Raw genomic sequence first — 20,150 nt, 5'->3', positions numbered from 1 at the left:
AACCAAGGAATACACCTGTGCATGTGGCTTCCCAGGCGGCGCTAGTGGTAAAGAACATACCTACCAATGCAGGCGACATAAGAGATGTGTGTTTGATCCCTGAGTCGGAAAGACCCCTGGAGGAGGGCATGGAAACCCACTCCAGTATTCTTGCCTGGAGAATTCCATGGACAGAGGAGCCTGGGGGCTACAGTCCATAGGTTCACAAAGAGTCAAACACAACTAAAGTGACTTAGCACACATGCACCTGTGTGTTTGCACATACACACACAAGAACAGCTGAACAAAAAGAAAACTGCTTACATGTATTAATATAATGCACTCTATTCTTCTGTGTTTGTTATATCCTATGTTATTTTTGCAAACTATAGTCTGATACTCTAATAAATCTGAACCTCAGAATATGGAAAACACTCCTCCAGCTTGCCTCCCATTCCTATGTTAGCATTTACCTGCTTCTTTTTCTTCCCTAATCATCCACCGTTTCTAAGAGGACACATTCTTTTATCACTTTATGCAATATATAATTTATTTATTCAGCTATTTTGGGGGGTTGAGGAATATGTCTGATATTGATACATGCCTCAAGGCACTCACAGTCTAGATGAAAATATTGAATTAATAAAACTCACACAATGATAAGCTTTTATCTAAAGTGTCACTAGATAAACTGTCCTTTTCCTGTGGGAATAATTTTAAAGTTCATGTAGGAGATGTCCAAAACTCCATCTCTAAAACAGGAGATGGAGTTTTCAATACAGGGATAAGTGAAAAAAATTCCAGATAGACCAGTGATTGACTCCCCACGCAGAAGAAACAGGTGCATATATGCTCTGAGACTCGAGCCTGTGGCATCAAGAGAATCTGTGGCTCAAGCTCAATATTTATGAGATGAAGGTGAGTAAGGGCAGCATGAGTGTAAAGTTGGTGGTCCGTTCAGGGAGAGTCAAGGCTGGGGTTTGAAGTTATGGAATTTGGGGTCCATTCCTTATTGGGGAGTCACTGGGGAGAGTTAAGTCAGGGAGTCGGACAGTCAGCTTTGTAATATAGAAAGACTTCTTTAGCTTAATGTGAATATTGAATACAGGGCCCTGTACCAGCCTGTGATAGATGGGAAAGATGACCGGAAACTGAAATAAGGCTGGGGATTAGGGACTAAGATGTGGGAAAGCAATGGAAACATTTGAGAGGAAAAAGAGAAAAATCAGCCAAATCTCATCACCAGAGATGATGTAAATCACTCATTTACTACCAGGAAGGAACTATTTTAAACTTTTTGCATATATTGACTAAATCTGTCAACTATATTATTGTGAGTATTGCTATCCCAATAATTTGAGTAATAATATTAACATTTAGAAGGTTCCAGTGGCTCTCCATGTTCAAACAGCAAATGTGTGCAGATCCAAAATGTAAATCTAGAATTTAAAACTACAAAAGTTTTACAGCTGATATCACTTAGGAATTCTTTTACCAAATCATTCTTTAAATCCTCCACTTTTGTTGAACTTTATTTCACTTTGTGAACTGTGGGTTCATTCCCTTTGTTCATTTTCCTAGTGGGAAATCTGTCAGATATTCGATAACATAAATACATCTCTTCTTTCTTTTTTAGATAAAATGCTTTTTGCTGCTTTGCTATTCTGGGTAACATGGGGATAGAACAGGGCTGAAATGTCACCAAAACTAAGGAAGCTTTATACTCACCACAAGCTCTATGGATTACCTAAGTTTATTAGAACTTTTTTCCCCTTACATGTCCTTTTCACCCCCTCTGTATTTTAAAGTGGTATTTTATTTTTCTTTGAATACTGGACATAAAATGGTCACGTTAAAAAGGAGGCCCACTCATGTTTACAGATTCACGGGAGACTTAGCGACTGGAATTTAGGTACTATCGCTACAATTTTGCAAGAGAGATAATCATTGACATTGACAAAACATTGACAGCTTGCATTGTGTCGTTTTCCTAATTATTGTGGCTGAGAGTGTACTGATAGTAGCATCACTCCAGTAGGGGTGTGTGTGAGTGCACAAGCGTGCATGTTGTGGAGCATGAACTGTTCCCAAGGCAGAAAAGGGGCACCTGAGCCCATGTATGCATACACGAGTACTAGGCCACTTCAGTCATGTTCTACTCTTTGCGACCCTATGAACTGTAGCCTGCCATGATCCTCTGTCCATGGGATTCTCCAGGTAAGAATATTGGTGTGGGTTGCCATTCCCTTCTCCGGGGGATCTTCCTGATCCAGGGATTGAACCCGTGTCTCTTATGTCTCCTGCATTGACAAGTGGATTATTTACCACTGGCGCCACTTGGGAAGCCTGAGTCCACGTATAAGGGTCTTCGGTATGAGGTCCTTATAATATAAACCAATATATTAAAATAAATTACAAAAAAAATAAAATAATAAGGAAGGGATTCTTTTCTAATCACTGGATCTCTTGGAAACAAAATTAATAAAATGCAGGCAAAAATATGGTGAACTAAGTTCCCTGTGACTTGAAGTCTCAGCGGTAGCAGGAAGGACACCTCGTTCCTCCAAATTCTCTGACGACACTAGCATCACTGTCCATCTTGCACATTCCCCTGGACACAGTGGCTTACTTTTTAACCTTGACTTTCTGAAACAACTGCTTTTCAGGTCCTTCACCCTGGCTTTTCACTCTGACCATCACACACTTCAACCAGATAACCTCATGTCTCCCACCCTCTTTTCCATGAGGTCGCCAATCAAATATTTTCCATTCTAACTCAATGACTGAGTAAAAATTAATATACCTTTAACCATTTTGTTATATCTGATTTCTTTTTGTTCATTTCATCTGTCACCATCTGAAAATTTGTATGATTTTTTTCTTTATATTTTTTCTCCATTATTGAAGAACAGTAGAAACTATTGTACTTTTTTGCCTAGATATTGGTCAGACCTCAACTGACATTCCTCAAATGTGTCACGTTAACTTATTCAAAGTGCAGAATACCTGACCACCAGGACAAAAGGCTGGATGCACAATAAGAAGGCACAAGAGCATGCCTTGAAGGAGAAAGTTCCATACCAAATTATGGATACTGACTTCTAATGCAAAGTATATATTGTAGAATTCAATTAGGTTTCCAATCGCAATTTTTGAGAAACTTAGTCATGTTAATTTTTTTCCTGGTAGCCATCTCCACCACATGGAACCAGTGAATGATACACAAATTTTAGAATTTCTTCTTCTGGGATTATCAAATGAACCAGAACTGCAGCCTCTCATATTTGGGCTTTTCCTCTCCACGTACCTGACCACTGTGTTTGGAAACCTGCTCATCATCCTGGCCGTCAGTTCAGACCCTCATCTCCACACACCCATGTACTTCTTCCTCTCTAACCTGTCCTCTGTAGACATCTGTTTGATCTCCACCACCGTCCCAAAGATGCTGGTGAATATACAGACGCAGAGCAAAGTTATAACTTATGAAGGTTGCATCACCCAGATATACTTCTTCCTATTCTTTGCTGCACTGGAAAGCTTCCTCCTGACCATGATGGCTTCGTGGCCATCTGTCACCCCCTGCACTACACGGTCACCATGAGCCCCCGGCTCTGTGCGCTGCTGGTGCTGGTGTCCTGGGCGATGAGTGCCTTCAATTCCTTAAGCCAAAGCTTAATGATGCTTTGGCTGTCCTTCTGTACAGACGTGGAAATCCCCCATTTTTTCTGTGAAATTAATCAAGTGGTTCGACTTGCCTGTTCTGACACATTTCTGAATGACATGGTGATGTATTTTGCAGCTGGGATATTGAGTGGTGTTTCCCTTACTGGTATTCTTTACTCATACTCTAAGATAGTTTCCTCCATACGAGGAATCTCATCAGCCCATGGGAAGTATAAAGCGTTTTCTACCTGTACTTCTCACCTCTCAATTGTTTCCTTATTTTATTGTACTATCTTAGGAGTGTACCTTAGCTCCACAGGTACCCACAGCTCACACTCCAGTGCAATCGCCTCACTGATGTACACAGTGGTCACACCCATGCTGAACCCCTTCATCTACAGTCTCAGAAATAAAGACATAAAGAGGGCTCTGAAAAGAATCACTGGAATGTCCGTTATATAAGGTCCAATTGTCCTGGGGCTGAAGAAATACTCATGATTGTAGGGCTCAAAACCTCAGAAGCAGAAGGTGTTATTCTTCCTTTTTTTTAATTTATTTGAGTGAAGTTGATTTACAACGTTGTATCATTTTCTACTGTACAGCAAAGTGATTGTTTTATATATATATACACACATTATTTTTCATATTCTTTTGCATCATGGTTTTGTCACAGGTTATTGAATATATATATATATATATATATATATATATTCCTTGTCTTGGCTATTGTAAATAGTGCTGCAATGACTATTGGGATGCATATATCTTTTCAAATTACAGTATTCCTTGGATATATGCCTAAAGAGGAAAGGAGATCAATCCTGGGTGTTCATTGGAAGGACTGATACTAAAGCTGAAACTGCAATACTTTGGCCACCTCATGCGATGAGTTGACTCACTGGAAAAGACTCTGATGCTGGGAAAGATTAGGGGCGGGAGGAGAAGGGGACGTCAGAGAATGAGATGGCTGGATGGCATCACCGACTCTGTGGACATGAGTTTGAGTGAACTCCGGGAGTTGGTGATGCACAGGGAGGCCTGGCGTGCTATGATTCATGGGGTCTCGGAGAGTCGGACACGACTGAGCGACTGAACTGAACTGAACTGATGCCAATTCTATTTGTATTGTTTTGAGGTTCCTCCATACTGTTTTCCATAGTGACTGCAATAATTTACATGCCCATCAACAGTGCAGGAGGGTTCCCTTTTGTCCACACCCTCTCCAGTATTTTTTATTGGTAGACTTTTTAATAATGTCCATTCTGACAGTGTGAAGTGGTACCTCACTGTTTTAAGTGTTGAAGCAGAACTTTCTCCTTCTATTTATTTACTTGAATGCCCATTTCTTGAATTCAACTCCTCTACACAATTTGTCATTCACTTTATTAAGCTTCTACTCTATATGTTATATAGATATTTTCCACTTTGACCATATTCACACATGCCCAAAGTTTCTCCCAAGTTTAAATCAGAAATGTTTCAAAAATTTCCATTATCTTACACAGGACAACTTTGATTTCTTAAAAATAATTTATTCTCAAAGACCTGTTTCAGTGGACTTGTGGACACAGTGCAAGAGGGAGGGAGTGGGAAGAATCGAGAAAGCAGCATCAACATATATACACTATTGTGTGTAAAATGGGTAGTTGATGAGACATTGCTATATAAGACAGGGAGTCCAGCCTGGCACTCTGTGATGACCTAGAGGGGTGGGATTGGTGGGGAGGGAGGGAGACTGCAGAGAGATAGGACCCAATAACTGCAGATTTAAAGTGCACAATTGATGAATTATAAGAGTTATAAAAAACTAAGAGAATGTACTGCATATTTCCATTTGTGCATAATAATACAGTGCACATATATTTAAGTGCTTTACATGTACTTGTGAAAAATTTAAGCTCCCTGAGGCTCAATTTCTGAAGTTAATGTGGAATACTAAATATAACTTCATACAGTGCTGTAAGAAATAAATGAAATGTGTGGAAGTTCATATTTTGTGCAAATAAAATATTTTTGTGTTTATATGAGTGTGTTTCATACAGTTTTCTTTGAAACTGGCATAATTGTACACATAGATATACACATACAAACACAATTAGGATTCCATCTTTTATGGTAATAGGAAACTAGACAGAATGTTGGAAAGGATAGATATGAAAATAATGAATATGTGAATTACCAAGAGCATAAAGATCTAGAAATATAGGCACAAAAATTTAAAGTCAAATGGGTAACTTCATTTTCATAATAGATTACTTATCCTATATTAAAGTTATAAAGACATCATAGGCAAAATTAATATTTATTCAATTAAGAATTCACTAATAGCACAGAATATCTTTAATTTGATTTCAACTTTTTTTCTACTTAATGTGGATTTTCAACATAAAATGCCCTTACCCAAGGTAAGCCAATGAAGAGGCTTAAAGTTAATTCTAACAAGCAAATTTTATTGAAAAAAAATGTCTATATTATGAGAAAGAAGATTGAAGCTGTAGGAATCAAGCTTCCTGACTTCAGGTTTTTCTACAAAGCTATAGTCATGAAGACAGTATGGTACTGGGAGAGGGCGAGGGTGGGATGATTTGGGAGAATGGCATTGAAACATGTATATTATCATACGTGAAATGAATTGCCAATCCAGGTTCAATGAATGACACAGGATGCTCGGGGCTGGTGTACTGGGATGAATCAGAGCGATAGGATGGGAGGGAGGAGGGAGGGGGGTTCAAGATGGGAACACATGTACACCTGGGGCAGATCCATGTCAGTGTATGGCAGAACCAATACAATAATGTAAAGTATTCAGCCTCCAAGTAAAATAAATAAATTTTTTAAAAATTCAAATGAAAACTACAATGAAATATCACCTCACACTGGTCAGAATGGCCTTCATCAAAAAGTCTACAAACAATAAATGCTGGGGAGGGTGTGGAAAAAAGGGAACCCCCTTACACTGTTGGTGGGAATGTAAATTGATACAGCCACAATGGAAGACAGTATGGAGATTCCTTTCAAAACTAGGAATAAAACCACCATATAACCCAGCAATTCCACTCCTAGACATATACCCTGAGGAAACCAAAATTGAAAGAGACATGTGTATCCCATTGTTCACTGCAGCACTATTTACAATAGCTAGAACATGGAAGCAATCTAGATGTCCATCAACAGATGATTGGATGAAGAAGTTGTGGTATATATACACAATGGAATATTACTCACCGATTAAAAGGAATGCATTTGAGTCAGTTTTAATGAGCTGGATGAACCTAGAACCTATTATTCTGAAGTGAGTCGGAAAGAGAAAGATAAATACTGTATTCTAACACAAATATACGGAATCTAGAAAAATGTCACTGAAGAATTTATTTACATGACAGCAATGGAGAAACGGACATAGAGAATAGACTTATGGAAATGGGGAGAGGGGAGCAAAGGGTGAGATGTATGGAAACAGTAATAAGGAAACCATTTTTAAAAAAGTCTATATTATGATCCTACTGCTATTATAAAGTACTCCAACTTTAGTTGCTTAAAGTAAACAAATACATACTCTTACAATTCTAAATGTCAGATGCTTGAAATGAGTCTTATTGGGCTAGTAGTAAATGTTTGGGGAGGCGGTTCAAGATGGTAGCATAGGAAGATTCTAAACTCACCAAGACCCATGAACACAGCAAATCCACAGCTGTGTGTGGATCAATTTCTTCTGAAAAAAACCCAAAACCTAGGTGAATATTTCCTCCATAGCAAAGACATAAGGTCACATAAAAATGGCAGGAGAAGCAGAGATGCGGTCTCTTCAAATACCCCACCCCTGGTGTTGGTGACCCAACAGTGGGTAGGATCTCACATGTTCACTAAGGAAAATGGGTTTGTACCTTACATCACGCACACAAGCCCTTGGGATCTACCCCAGAGAGATAAGTCTCCAAAGTGCATGGATGTAAACACCAATGGGGCTGTTGTCCAGAAGACCCTAAAGTCGGTAGGGAAGGGAAAGTCTGCTCTGAAAGAGCTTCTGCACATTCACTCACCCCAGGACCCAGCACAAAAGCAACAGTTTGAAAAGCACCTGCTGCGTGCATGCTAAGTCACTTCAGTGGCATCCAATTATTTGCTAACCTATGGACTGTGGTCCGCCAGACTCCTTTGTCCATGGAATTCTTCAGGCAACGATACTGGAGTGGGTTGCCATGCCCTCCTCCAGGGGATCTTCCTGAACTGGAGATTGAATCTCTTTTGTCTCCTGCACTGGCAGGTGGGTTCTTTACTAGCACCACCTCAAAAGCACCTAGAAGGTGTATAAAGGAGATTCATTAGTTAAAGCATCTGCTGAGGGTGTGGGGCTTGAAATAGTCTTTGGGAACAGAGGCACTGGCAGGCATCACGTGTGTGCTCTCAATCCACCATGCTAGCTCATCACTGGCAGGTGCCACTATTGCACTCCCTCTAACTTGCTAGCTAGTGCCCATGGGAATGCCCTATCTTCATGTTTTTCCTTCACCTTATGAAGCCAGCAGGTTTTCCTGGAATTTGCACTTTCTTTGCCACAGTAAAACTGGAGAGCTTGTCCCTGCACTCTCCCATGCCCATTCTATGGTCAGTGGGTTTGCCCTACCCATGTGTCTCCCACAGCCACACTGCCCTCGGAGGGCTCATTCACCCATGGATGCCCACACACCTTAACCTAGCTTCAGGCCTGCTGAAGCCAGAAGGCTTGCCCTGCACCATGATCTTCCTAGGCCCTGATGTAGGTAAGGCTTCCCCTGGTCCAGGCTCCTTTGAGAGCCTCACTGAAGCCAGAGTTTGCCCCACTAATGTGCTCATCCATGACCCTGCTTCGGGTGAACTTGCCCTATGCTCCTGCCCCTCCACCTACAGCTGGTGAGTTTCTGCCAGACCTAGACACCCATGTAGTCCAACTGCACACTGCTGGCACACACAGTACACATAGGCGGTGCCATTTGAACACCTGGCATTGTGAACAGGTGGCCTGTGTTTAGAGGCCCTAAATCCCCACTCAACTATGTCCTACTCTTTGCTACCCCAGGGACCATAGCCTGCCAGGCTGCTCTGTCCATGGGATTCTCCAGGCAAGAATACTGGAGTGGGTATCCATTCCCTTCTCCAGTGGATCTTCCTAACCCAGGGATCGAATCCAGGTCTCCTGTATTGGCAGGAAGATTCTTTACCTTCTGAGCCACCAGAGAAGCTCAATCACATCTAAATTTTATCTTAACAGTTTAGCAGCCCTGATAAATCTGAAATATGAATCTTCCCTTGTGACAAAAAAAAATAATATTTAAAGTTAATTGGGATTGAGATGTGGAAATATTTTGGAGGTCCTTATTCTGCCTACTACAAAGTCTTTTTCAAAAGTGTATCAGTTTGTGTCATTCAAGAACCCTTATAGCTCTCATGGTTCCAGTGGGGAGAGAAGGAGGCAGCAGGGAGCGGGGCGGTTGGCGGCGGGGGGCGGGGGGGGGGGACCCACCGCGGCTTCTGCCACCGCTGCCACCACAATCTCTGTGCTCGTGGCGTGGGAAAGGAGGTGTGAATCCCGGGCGCGAGCCGGCGGCGGCGCCACTGTGGGAAGGTCGGCGGTGGGAAGGCGATGGCGGATATAGATAAACTCAATATCTACAGCATCATCCAACGGCTGCTGGAAGTGAGAGGGTCCAAGCCTGGTAAGAATGTCCAGCTACAGGAGAATGAAATCAGAGGACTGTGCTTAAAGTCCCGAGAGATCTTTTTCAGTCAGCCTATCCTGCTAGAACTTGAAGCACCATTCAAGATATGTGGTGATATCCATGGGCAATACTATGATTTGCTTCGACATTTTGAGTATGGTGGTTTCCCACCAGAAAGCAATTACCTGTTTCTTGGGGACTATGTGGACAGGGGAAAACAATCACTGGAGACTATCTGCCTCTTGTTGGCTTACAAAATCAAATATCCCGAGAATTTTTTTCTTCTCAGAGGAAACCACGAATGTGCCAGCATCAATAGAATTTACGGATTTTATGATGAATGTAAAAGAAGATATAACATTAAACTATGGAAAACTTTCACAGACTGCTTTAACTGTTTACCGATAGCAGCCATCGTCGATGAGAAAATATTCTGCTGTCATGGAGGTTTATCACCAGATCTTCAATCTATGGAGCAGATTCGGGGAATTATGCGACCAACTGATGTACCAGATCAAGGTCTTCTTTGTGATCTTTTGTGGTCTGACCCCGATAAAGATGTCTTAGGCTGGGGTGAAAATGACAGAGGAGTGTCCTTCACATTTGGTGCAGAAGTGGTTGCAAAATTTCTCCATAAGCATGATTTGGATCTTATATGTAGAGCCCATCAGGTGGTTGAAGACGGATATGAATTTTTTGCAAAGAGGCAGTTGGTCACTCTGTTTTCTGCACCCAATTATTGTGGAGAGTTTGACAATGCAGGTGCCATGATGAGTGTGGACAAAACACTAATGTGTTCTTTTCAGATTTTAAAGCCTGCAGAGAAAAAGAAGCCGAATGCCACAAGACCCGTCACACCTCCAAGGGTTACATCAGGCCTGAACCCATCCATTCAGAAAGCTTCAAATTATAGAAACAATACTGTTCTATACGAGTGACCAATTATGCATTCTTTGGCCTACATTCTTTATTCTGCAATGAAGTTGAGGTTTATAAGTCAAAACAAAGCAACTAACTTACTACCCACCAGTTTATACACAACTCACAGTATCTATGACTTTTTTAAACTAAGATCTGTTAAAAAGAAATCTGTTTCAACAGATGACCGTGTATAATACCATGTGGTGAAAATTAATTCAGACTTATTAAATGATGAACTTGTTAAATCCTCTCAGTGTCAATTTATCAGCACAATACACACAGGAGAACTGTTGATGGCATATTGAATAGATTTTAATGAATAAATTGCTCTGGAAACCAAAAAAAAAAAAAAAGAACCCTTATATAAAAGAAACCAACAGAATTTACCACAGCCTCTGGAATGAGTGAATGTTATTCCTTCAAAATTACATGCAAAGTCAACTTTTGGTGCAGAAGAACTAAAACTGTCTACAATTGACTGTATCACAGGCTGACAGTCTTTCTACTCAAAGAGTGATCCACAGACCACAACCACAGCATCAAAATCATCCAGGAGCTTGCTAGATATTCAGAGTCTCTGGACACACCAGGACCTGCTGAATCAGATTCTGCATTTGTAGTGGGATTGTTGTTGATTCCCAGACAGATTGAAGTTAGAGACAAGTTTGCGTGGAGTAAATTTTTCAACCCTTTACTGTTGACATTTGGGGCAGGATGATGCTATTCTGGGGTTTCCTTCCCATGGATTTTAGATATGTAGCAGCAGCATTTCAGACATCATTGTACTTCCTAGGGGGAAAATCCTTTCTGGTTGAGAACTACTATCCTAGAATTTGAAAGATAGAAGCATCCTGACATGTTTACAGTCAAGACACATTACATACTCAGATATTAACTTTGGCCAGATCACTAAACCCCTCCAAGCCTCCTTTCTGCAGTTGATAATGGAATTCTTAATGTATTTCCTCATAGATAAAACATTTATAAATATTAAATCAAAAAATCTATATAACATGCTAAGTTACTGCTAAGTCACTTCAGTCGTGTCCGACTCTGTGTGACCCCATGACGGAAGCCCACCAGGCTCCCCCGTCCCTGGATTCTCCAGGCAAGAACACTGGAGTGGGTTGCCATTTCCTTCTCCATGCTAAGTTATCCGTCCGTTCCATCGCTCAATCGTGTCCGACTCTATGCCACCCCGTGGACTGTAGCCTACCAGGCTTCTCCATCCATGGGATTCTCCAGGCAAGAATACTGAAGTGGGTTACCGTTTCCTTCTCCAGGGGATCTTCCCGACCCAGGGATCGAACCCGGGTCTCCCGCATTGGAGGCAGACGCTTTAACCTCTGAGCCACCAGGGAAGCCCAAAATGAAATCGCTCAGACGTGTCTGACTCTTTGCGACCCCCGTGGACCATAGCACACCAGGCTCCTCCGTCCGTGGGATTCTCCAGGCAAGAATACTGGAGTGGGTTGCCATTTCCTTCTCCAGGGGATCTTCCCGACCCAGGGATTGAACCCACGTCTCCTGCATTGCAGACAGATACTTTAACCTCTGAGCCACCAGGGAAGCCCATGCTAAGTTAAGGCCTTAGTAAAAAAAAAAAAAAAAGAAGAAAGATCTTAATATATTTCAGGTCAATAGTAAGTATTTTATAAAAATGAAAATGTTAGTCACAATCTTAATATATTTCAGATCAATAGCAAGTATTTTATGAAAATGAAAATGTTAGTCACTCAGTCATGTCCAACTCTATGTGACTCCATGGACTGTAGCCCACGAGGCTCTCCTCTCCATGGAATTCTTCAGGCAAGAATACTGGACTGGGTTGCCATTCCCTTCTGCAGAGGATCTTCCCAACCCAGAGACCGAACCGGGGTCTCCCATATTGCAGGTGGATTCTTTACCATCTGAGCCACCAAATATTTTATAATGTAGGACTAAATGATAGCTCAAAACTAGAGATGTAAATATGAAATTCCTAATTGATACAACAAAAGTGTTAGGAAGACAATGCATGCAGAGCCCATGTTTTATTATCAAAAGAACTCAGTATCTCCCCCTGTACACAAACACACACGCAACCCTTGTTGAAAGTGTAGAAATTCTCTGGAGATTCAGGATGTAAGTCCCCACCACAAGTCAATGCTTTGAAGATACAAGAGACCTAATCCAGATGGGTTCCTCAGTTTTACACTTGGAGAAAACTTGAGACAAGGAACTGGGAGATTTAAAGATCTCAAAAGGAGGCAATTTCATGGAGGAGTGGAAAAAGGAAAACAAAATTGGATTCTCATGACTTCTACCCTGGTCTCTTGTGAATCATTAAGAAAAATTTCCTTCCTTCCAGAACAGTTTTCCACAAGGGAAATATGTGTTTAAAGGTTAAAATAACTAGAGAGAAATGAGCAGATATAGGGCATAATAAATATCTCTACTCTGTAGCCTCTCGGTGTTTATAAACTTGGACTGGAAGGGACCTTTCTTTTCCTTTGTTTGGAGTCTTAACTCTGGCTGGGGGGCTGTAGCTTCACTCCTTCCTACTGTCTTGTCTGGGGAGAGAGCCTTAGTCTTCATCATCTACCATCCAGGGAAAAATTCAGACTCCCTGTTGGAGAATGACCTCTCAGAGTTAACGTCCAGGTGGGTCCAACAACTCCGGTTACAGTGCATGAGAAGGTCAGAGACAAAGGAAGCCCATTCAACTCAGCCCAGAGAAAAGCAAAAAGCTGGGTCTCTTTGCTTGATTAATTAATTAATGTATCTATTTTGGTTGTTACATAATATTTCACAATGTGACTGTGCTACTTATACTTTTGATGTCTTTCATATTCTTTACCATTAAATTGCTACTATGTCAATGCTAGAAAAAATATGTTGAGATTGTTAAATTTGAAACGTTGTTCCTATAAAAGACAATCCCTCCACCCCAGTCAGGGCACACACTGAGCAATCTCCAGGGACATTTTTGTCATGCTGGAGAGAGGTGGGTGGACACCATGGGTACTGCAGACATCCTTCAATGCACAGGACAGAGCACTTAGAAGAGAATGATCTGCCCTAGAAAATTCACAGTGCTGAGACTGAGAATCCCTGGGATAAGAATATCTGTATTTGAAATATTTATTGCTGTCTTCAGGTTGTTTTTCAATCTTGTAATCCTTTGTGTTTCTGCCAGCAAAACTAGAGTACTGCTTTTGCTCCCAGTTGAAAAGTTCCAATCTCAATCACCATGACAGTTCTTTTTACCAGGCTGATGCATGTAAGATATTTCTTGTTTTCTTAAACTACTGCACAGTTTCAGCAAAATTTGCATATATTGAATATCATTATTGTTTGCTTATTATTACTATGTGCCCATATATTACTTGCCCATTTTTCTATTACTTTCAGCATTCCAAATGATCTCTACTGATCATTCTTGCTCACTGGAATTTTGGAAGGAGTATACCTCTTCATTTTTTTATTTTATTTTTGATGATGTCTGAGATAGGGGACCAATTCCATATTCTTCCAGATAGATAGCCATTTACTCCAGGTTTTATTTAATAACCCAACTTTTTTCTACTAAAATGAAATATAATCTGGCCAAATGGTAAACGTCCATATACAATGAGGTCTAATTTTGTAAGGTCAGTTCTATCAATCACATTATGTTGTCCCCTACTATTTTTTATACTTGAAAGATTTCTGCATCCTTATTAGGAGTCCTTTTATATTTTATTAGGAATCCTTTTATATTTATTGTGTTCTTCTCAAAACATTTGCTTTTCTTTACCACTACATTTTAGCCTTTTGTGGTGAGATCTATTTTCTAAAATAGCAATCACCTCATCCCCTCTTGTGGGAGACATTCTTTTGCATTCAGCCAACTACTGCCTCTTTCTCATTGGAATTCATTTATGTTTATATAGGTGAAAAGTATAACATTAAATACTGTTCCTTCAGTTTTTCAAGAAGTATATTTTTATAATTTTCATTCTTAGATCTTTGCCATTTTACTCTTTAATGAGAGAATCATGTTGATGTGATTAAAATTTTACTCTTCAATGTATTATTTCAGAAATCAGTCATAAATTTTTATTAAATGTCATTAAGTATAATTATTTTAATCCAATAGATTTGCTTTTATTGTCCTTATTATATTTTATTTTATGAATTTTCTTTTCTCTACTTTTTTCTATACAAATGCACACATTTTTGAATCAACAAAAATGAAGAAACTATTGGGTCTCTTTTCTGGATTGTAAACCATAATGGAAAGGCCTAATACCATAAAATAAATGCATGAATCATAAATAAAACATTTAAATATATGAATTTTCACAACCTGGAGGGATTCATGGAATATGACTTGGTAGGACTTTATGGAATATGACCTGGGAGGACTTTGCATGCTGAACAAGGAGAGTGGTGGGAACTGCCTTTTATAGGAACCACAGTTTAAATTTAGCAATCTCAATATATTTTTTTCTATCATTGACCTAGTAGCAATTTAATCATAAAGAATATGAAAGACAGTCAGATTTGTAGGTAGCACAGCCACACTGTGAAATATTATGTAACAACCAAAATAGATACATTAATTAATTACTCAAGCAAAGAAACATAGGTTTAGAGTATATCCATTGGACGTGTCAAAAAAAGAGATCAAAAACCAAAGCTCAATAATAGCAGAAAACAATGTCACAAAGAAAAATGAGAGAAGGACCAACACACCCACTATTACACTATATTAAACAATTGTGGTCAAATGAGTATGGATATGTACAGGAATAACAGATCAGGAGGATACAGTAGATATCACTGTGAGGCAAGTGAAGCAATAAAGGCTCAGTCAGTGTGTGGTCCCTAAAGTCTGAGGTCACTTCAGAGTCCACACTGCTGCTTATTCTTTCTGCAACCTTACTCTTCTGTTGGGCTCCTCATTCATGTTGTTTACCTCTCATTACTGGGATTTTCCTTTTTAAACTAGTCTTGCCTTTACTGAGGTAGATTCTTGAGATTTAGACTATATGTCAAATCATGCCTTTATTTTGTGGTCCAGCATGCTTGCACATAGAAACAAAGAAATACAAGCATATGCACACACTTGCATGACTGAACAAAGAGACCTATTAAACAACCTTGCATGTTACCCTTACTATGTATCTGTGATGGTCTCTGAGTTCTTCTTCTGTAACTTATTGGTACTTCTCTATTTAATTCTTAATATCATAGTCTGAAACCCTAATGGGTTCCAGTCTCAGAATATGAACATTTCTCTGACATATCCTCCATACTTGTGTTAGTACAATTGACCTTCTATATCTGCAGCTTCCACATCTGTTGGTTTGCCCATTTGCAAATCAAAACTATCCAGAAAATTTCAACAAGTTCCCAAAAGCAAACTTTGAATATACTATGCACCAGCGACTATTTACAGGACATTTGCACTGTTATTAGGTATTATAGGCAATCTAGAGATGATTTAAAATACAGTACTCTGAGGATATGTGCAGGCTATGTGCAAGACTACACTGCACCATTTTATATGAGACTTGCTCATCCTTAGATTTTGGTATACACAGGAAGCCAATGCTCCATGGATACACAGGGACACACTTCTGTGCTTTCTTTCACCAGTAACAATTTTTCTGAAAATAACTTCTCTCACTCTTTCTTGCAATATATGTATTTATTCAGTTACCTTTCCAAGCAAACTAAATCTGATATGGAAGAGTGATGAGTAAGTATAGCATTGCTATGTGCCTCTGGACCCTCAGTCTGGTGATGGATAAAAGACATGACTATAGATAAAATTTTCAAAATGACAGCCCTTCTATCCAAATTAAGTGCACAAAGTATCTTTTTTTCTGTGAAAATATTAAGAAGAAAATAAAGCTTCATAAAATAGGTAAGTCTTGGCAGTCAAAGTGTAGATGAAGGCTTGGATATGAAAAGGAGGTAAAAATTCCCAAATAGACCTGTGGTGACACTCCAAGAAGAGAGAAACAGGTATGTAAAGGCACTGAGCATCAAAGCTGCAGGGTCAGGTGAAGCAGTCCGTCAGGTTCAGTGTTTGTGAGATCTATGTGGATGAGGGCAGGACAGTTTGAAGGTGAAGCTGGCAGACAGGTCTCAGAGATTCAGGCTTCATATTAGAGGCTAAGGGATTTTGTCTTCATTCTCCATTGAAACGTCACAAAGGGAAGAGGAAGTTTGAGGATCATCTTTGCAATATAGAAAATTTATCTGGATCAAAGTGAATATAGGGCTAGAGGGGTGCTAGTCAGTGACGGATGGAAGAGACAACAATGAAAAGGAACAAAAAATAAATAAAATGAGGACCAAGAAGTGAAGAACAGAGACATTGGAGGAGTAGAAAAAATCTGCCTCACTTTAGCCTAAGTGTTAACCATTCATTTACCAACAGGAAATATTAAATCTGTCAACTACCTTAGGATGATTGATACTGCTCTCCCCACTATTTGAATGATGATATTAACATTTTGAAAGTTTAGGTTGGCTCTCCAGGTTTAAAAAGCTAAGGCATGGTAGATCTGAAACTCAAGTCTAGATTTCCTGATTCAAAAGTTTTGCATTTTATATCATTAAGAAAAGTCTGCTCTTATGACCCTTGGTATGTCAGCAGTATCAGTTGTAATTTCTCCTTTTTCATTTTTAATATTATTGTTTTGAGTCCTCTCCCTTTTTTCTTGAGGAGTTCGGTAAAATGTTTATCAACTTTATTTATTGTCTCAAAGAACTAACTTTTAGTTTTATTGATCTTTGCTACTGCTTGCATCAATTCTATTTTGTATTTTCTCCTCTGATCTTTATGGTTTCATTCCTTCTACCTAAGGGTTTTGTTTGTTCTTCATTCTTTAGTTGCTTTAGGTGTAAGTTTAGATTGTATATTTAAAACTTTTCTTGTTCCTTGAGGTGTGATTGAATTACTATAAACTTCCCTTCTTAGAATTGCTTTTGCTGCATCTTATAGGCTTTGGGTCATTGTGTTTTTGTTGTCATTTGAATCTATGTATTTATTTTATTTCCTCTTTGATTTCTACAGGTTATTCAGTAGCATGTTCTTTATGCACCATGCATTTTATTACAGTTCTTTTTCCTCTGATTGATATCTAACCTCATAGAGTTGTGGTTGGAAAAAGTGTTTGATACAATTTTAATTTTCTTAAATTTTCCAGAGCTTGATAGATAGATGTCATCTACCTTGGAGAATATTTCATGTGCACTTGAGAAGAAAGTGTATTCTGCTGCTTTGGAGTGGAAATCTCTAGATTTCTAATTTGTTGCCTTTAATTGTTCACAATAGTCTTTCATGATCCTTTGTATTTCTCTGGTATCAGTTGTAACAACACTTCTTTCATTTCTGATTTTTATTTACATGTGCTGGCCATTCTTCTGCTGGCATACACTTCCACACACAACCTTGTGCGTCTGTCCTATTCTTACTTGAAGTCACTGTTCAAATGTCAACTTGTTTGCCAGTCTTGCCTAAACACTCGTGGAAAATAGAATGCTCTATTCACCCTCACGTTTAGATTTGTTTTCCATTTTGTCATATCATTCGTCCCCATCTGAAGTTATATAGAATTTTATTATTTCCTTATATACTTTTTTGGAGAAGGAAATGGCAACCCACTCCAGTGTTCTTGCCTGGAGAATCCCAGGGACGGCGGAGCCTGGTCAGCTGCTGTCTATGGGGTCGCACAAAGTCGGACACGACTGAAGCGACTTAGCAGTAGCAGCAGCAGAATATACTTTTTCTCCATCAGTGAATTTTGGGGATTTTTGTCCTTCAGCATCCATTACTCATAGTCTAGTTAGTGCCTAAAATGTGGCCAGACTTGGCTGTACATTCCTTACATACAAGAAGAATTTCTCATTAAAAGTTTAAAATTCCTGTCCTGTTAGAGAAAAAGCTGATTGGGACAGAAATTCCATATCATAAGTGACACAGAATATCCCAAACCAGGGCTGTGTAACAACCTAGAGTTGTGGGATGGGGAGGGAGGTGGAAGAGAGATTCAAGAGGGAGAGGACATAGGTACACCATGTTGATGCTTGCAGAAATCAACACAATATTGTAAAGCAATTATCATTCAATCAAAAATAAATAAATTTAATTATAAAAAAGAAAACCAGATCCATACGACAAATATCAAAATTAATGTATTGACTGAAAAGTATATGCAGTAGCATTTAGAATATGTGACTAATGTAAGTTCATGTGAATATTAATCATATTATTTGCTTCTCTCATCAGAGTCACAGCCAGCATATGGAATCAAGAAATAAAACAAGAATTTCAGAATTTTTACTTCTGGGATTTTCAGGGGAACCAGAAATACAACCCCTCATATTTGGACTTTTCCTCTCCATGTACCTGATCACTGTGTTTGGAAACCTGCTCATCATCCTGGTTGTCAGCTTAGACCCCCACCTCCACACCCCCATGTACTTCTTCCTCTCCAATCTGTCCTTTGTAGACATCTGCTTTATCTCCACCACCATCCCAAAGATGCTGTGGAACATCCAGACACAGAACAAAGCCATAACCTATGAAGATTGCATTATCCAGATGTATTTTTTCATACTCTTTGTATGTTTGGATGACTTCCTCCTGACTGCAATGGCCTATGACCGCTTCGTGGCCATCTGCCGTCCCCTGCACTACACAGTCATCATGAACTCCCGGCTCTGTGGACTTCTCGTGCTGGTGTCCTGGGTGATGAGTGCTCTGAATTCCTTGTTACAAAGTTTAATGGTATTTCAGCTGTCCTTCTGTACAGACTTGGAAATTCCCCACTTTTTCTGTGAAATTAATCAGATGGTCCAACTTGCCTGTTCTGACACATTTTTTAATGACATGTTATTTTATTTTGCAGCTGGGATGTTTGGTTTTATAACCCTCACTGGAATTCTTTACTCATATTCTAAGATAGTTTCCTCCATAGGAGGAATCTCATCAGCTCAAGGGAAGTATAAAGCATTTTCCACCTGTGCATCTCATCTTTCAATGGTCTGCTTATTTTATTGTACAACCCTAGGAGTGTACCTTAGCTCTGCTGCTACGCAAATCTCACACTCAAGTGCAACAGCCTCAGTGATGTACACGGTGGTCACACCCATGCTGAACCCCTTCATCTACAGTCTGAGGAACAAAGATATAAAGAGAGCTCTGGAAAGAATCATTGAAATGGCAGCTACAAAGGTCCAAATGTTTTGGGGCTGAAGTAGTACTGTGATTTCAGAACTGAAAAAAAGGGAAACAGAAATTGATATTTTTATCAGATTGTAGAATGAGAACTTCCTCCTTTTCTGTTTCCTGAAATTTCCATTTGTATGAATTCAACTCCTCTACACAATTTATGTAACTCACTTTATTGAGCTTTATAGTGAATAATGCCTTTAATTTTGATAGGGATTGCAATGGATCTGTAGACTGCTTCGGGTAGTATGAATATTTTAATAATATTAAGTCTTCTAAACCATGGACACTTGATAAACTTTTCATTTATTTGTCTTCTTCGATTTCTCTCATCAGTTTCTAACAGTTTTTAGTGTATATGCCTTTCAACTCCTTGATAAAAAGTATTCCTAAATATATATTTATTTTGAATGTTATTAGATAGGTCCTGGGAGCTTATCTGGTAGCTGTGTCATACAGCAGCTAGCAATATGCTTATTTGACATGATTGCCTTTGAAATGAATGACTCAAAAATCAAAACCTTAACTTTAAGCACTTTTATTACAATCAAAAAAGGTTAATGGTAATGCACTTACATTGCAAATATGCTACTCTCACTTATAAATGTTATGTCTAAAATGTTGTTGCTGTTGTTCAATTGCCAAGTCGTGTCCAATTCTGCAACCCCATGGACTGC

General features: G+C 39.3%; 3 pseudogenes; all 3 read left to right on the top strand.

Annotated features, from left to right (window-relative positions):
* Positions 1-3,181: 3,181 nt before the first annotated feature.
* LOC129558382 (olfactory receptor 7A17-like) lies at positions 3,182-4,104 on the top strand (annotated as a pseudogene).
* Positions 4,105-9,126: 5,022 nt separating this feature from the next.
* On the top strand, positions 9,127-10,600 carry LOC129558535 (serine/threonine-protein phosphatase PP1-gamma catalytic subunit pseudogene; annotated as a pseudogene).
* Positions 10,601-17,171: 6,571 nt separating this feature from the next.
* LOC129558694 (olfactory receptor-like protein OLF4) lies at positions 17,172-19,502 on the top strand (annotated as a pseudogene).
* The last annotated feature ends 648 nt before the right edge of the window (positions 19,503-20,150 follow it).

This window comes from Moschus berezovskii, chromosome 8, assembly GCF_049115385.1.
Source record: "Moschus berezovskii isolate FMDL1 chromosome 8, NW_MosBer_1.0, whole genome shotgun sequence".
NCBI lineage: Eukaryota > Metazoa > Chordata > Mammalia > Artiodactyla > Moschidae > Moschus > Moschus berezovskii.
Note: the sequence above shows the minus strand (reverse complement) of the source record. Positions and strands in the feature narration are given on the sequence as shown.